At 46.5% G+C, this 3098-nt stretch overlaps 1 protein-coding gene across 1 annotated transcript in view; it reads right to left on the reverse strand.

Moving 5' to 3' along the window:
• The window catches only part of CNNM1 (cyclin and CBS domain divalent metal cation transport mediator 1), a gene marked incomplete at its 5' end in the record, with an annotated part of 18743 nt that overhangs the window by 15338 nt on the left and 307 nt on the right, over nucleotides 1–3098 (reverse strand). The window lies entirely within an intron of this gene.

The following is a 3098-nucleotide window of genomic DNA, read 5'->3' on the forward strand; positions in this document are numbered from 1 at the left end:
GGGAGGTTGGAACTAGATGGTCTTTAAGGTCCCTTCCAACCAAACCATTCTATGATTCTCTGATTCCCCAGGTCCGTGGAGGGTAATCCCATCTACACAAGGTCCTGCTGGGGGAGAGCCGATTTGCAACTCATCTATGGAGTAAACTCAAGGCAAACAGCAATGCACCTTAATGGAAGTGAGCTCAACGGAGGTTAGGTATGAGCATACCTAGAAACCAATGAAGGAAAACTTCCCTTCAAACCCTGCTATAAAAGACTGGAGACGAAAAAAAACTGATCATCTTCAGAGCTAGGATATCACGAGAGAAAAGAAATGCATCAGGTAAACAAGGATAATAGTGTGATATCGGTGAGTAGGAGGAGAGACAGAAAAGGGAAAGTGCTGCTGGAGGTGTGAGCAAGAGTCCCAAAGTGCTGTATTTAATCATCCCTTGACATTTTCAGTAAGAAAGAACAAATGTTTGTGTACTGTGGCAAGGAGCTCTGGCAGTGAAATTGTGTTACTTATACATTATGCAAAAAAATGACATTATGGGTATAGTGGATGTGGCAGAACATTAATCATTGGTGAAACAGATCAGAAGTATACATTGTTATCCAGGAAAGAAAGATATAAAATGTGATGGGTATTTTGTATAAACACTGTAATAACCAAAATAAATAAAGGATACAAAACCTGTTCGAGTTAATAATGGGAGAAGGAAAAGAAAGCTGGCAAGGTTTCTCTAGAGGTTTCTCAGGGACCTAAGGACTTGGAGGTGTTTAACAATGCCCATCCTTACCGGAGACTTTAATTTCCTAGAAAGAGACCAGGCCTCATCAGTGGGAGCACTTGCTGTCCTGTAGGCACCTTGGATGTGCAAAGTGATGAATGCCTTCATTAAGCACTCGCTGAAACAACAAGCAATGAGCCTACTCTCTAATTAGTGGAGGTGTCACAGAAGACCTGGCCATGGAAAACAACCTTGATTGGATCAAACAAGATACTTCACCGTAATTCAAACGGACAAAGAAAAGGAGACGGTGATGAAGATTCTTAATTACAAATGGGAAATCTTTATTTTAGAAATTAAATAGTCAAGTGAACAGGGCTGAAACGGCAGTGGATGGGACTGAAGGCAGCTGGGAGCGAACATCTGTCGCAGTGTGGGAGCTGGCATGGGAATCTGTATTCGGAACTGGGAAAAGAGATTTTAGGAGGGGTTCAGGGCTGGGCTGGAGGGTGGCTCTCTACAAACATAGGGTGCTGGGGGTGACCAAATGCTACAAATAGGGGAAAGATGAATCAGGAGAGAACAGCAACACCTTGGGAGAAGAACATTTTGGGGAAGAGCTGGGATTGCTAAACACCATGCTGAGTTAGATACTAAGTCCAAAAGCAAGGCTTTTCAGCCATGCAATTTAGAAAACACAAGGAGAAATAAGGTGAGAACAGAAATAAGTTTTAGGGAGAGCTCTACATAGGGGCTGTAGCAAAATGCCCCAGAAGGCCATGATGGCAAACAGATGTAAGTGAGGAAGAGCCTGCAGCAAAATGCCAGGAGTTTAATGGAGCAAAGCTAAAGAAGGATGGATAATCTTCATGTGAGATGAGGACTGGCATGTGAAAGTGTAGCGCAGGTAGCAAGGCTTGTTAACATACCTGTCAGCTCTGAGAGCAACACACACAAAACATCTCTGTAAACAGCAGGGCAGAGAGGACAGCAAGCAAAGGGCAGTGAGCTAAGCAACGACAAGTCCGTTTCCATAGGTCTATTGATCCACAGGGTACCAGGCTGTAGAACAAATTTGGAGGGGGAAGTAGTTGAACATATCAAAGTAAATTAGATAAAGTGCAGGAGAGGCTGACCAAAGAGGACCGTGCCAAAGTCATCTGACATCTTTGGTAACACCAAACTCTCTAGACAAGGGAGAGGTAGTGGAGACCTCAGGTGAACTTCAGTAATGTTGCAGTATCAGGCGGGAAGCCATAGTTAAGAAGAAACTGCAAAGCACATAAGGAATGAGGAAGAGGAGAGACAACTGGTTATGTTAGAAGAGGCGGGAGGGGGTGGGGTGGGGTGTGTGTGGAACTACTGTAGCTCATCAAGGTTGAATCCAGAGAGCAATCTTAATGCTTTTGCTAACAGCCTCAGTATAAAAAACAGGAATTCGCTGATTTGCACCATTGGGAGTCTGCAGTTGTGCTGAGGGGCAGAGAGGGTCGGTGTTGTGTGCCACACAGAACTCCTCTCCCTGTGATCCCAGGAGGCAGTGAGGACACAGTTGTGCATCTCCAGAGAAGATGCTGACCTGCATGTACCTGACGATCATTTTCCTGGTACACAAGAAACGTCCTATCCTCCCCTCCTCCCAGCTCTAAAATGAGCACAGAGATGACTCACAGAGAGACTTTCTCTGTATCTAGGATGGACCAGGTTGGCCTTTCTCATACGATCAGCTCTGCTTGCTGCAGAGCAGCCCCAGGCAGCCCAGGAGCCGAGTGTTGTCCTCCTGCATTGCATAATGCAGGATGTCACCGCTGCAGCCATTTCCTAAAGACTCGCTCACCACGGTATGACGTACTGAGTAACATGCAGCAAAACACAATTCCCAGCTGGGGGAGAAAAACACATGCTGTGTGTATTCTCAAGGTATACTTAATGAAATCCAGCTCTCAGCATCTCTGGGGTGACTGGCAGCTGCTGCATTATGAATACTGTCACAGCTGCAAAAAAAGTACAGCTCTTTCTAAGGGTTTAGGCTTTTCTTCTTCCTTTAAACCACTTGCATAGAAACACTTTCTAAACCTCCTTCTCACTGCTAAGCTGAAAACGCGAGAGCTAAGTAACAAGATGCGATCTGCCATGAACTCCGCGTAGAACAGAGAGGTGAATGCTGCTTTGCCTGGGCAAAGGCGCGAGGCAGGCACTGTGCCCACGCTGCCAGGCCCCCGCAGAGACATCAGCCCCGCGGGGACAGGCTCACCTGCTGAGCCAGCAACCTCTGAGGTCAAAGGCTTTTACAATCTCCATAACGTCACAGGCACAACCAGGATTGCAGGCCCTCGATCCATCCGGGGGCTGCGACATCAGGTGACACCAGGGTCACCGCCAC

The sequence above is a fragment of the Cariama cristata genome, unplaced genomic scaffold, assembly GCF_000690535.1.
Source record: "Cariama cristata isolate BGI_N322 unplaced genomic scaffold, ASM69053v1 scaffold15149, whole genome shotgun sequence".
In the NCBI taxonomy this organism is placed as follows: domain Eukaryota; kingdom Metazoa; phylum Chordata; class Aves; order Cariamiformes; family Cariamidae; genus Cariama; species Cariama cristata.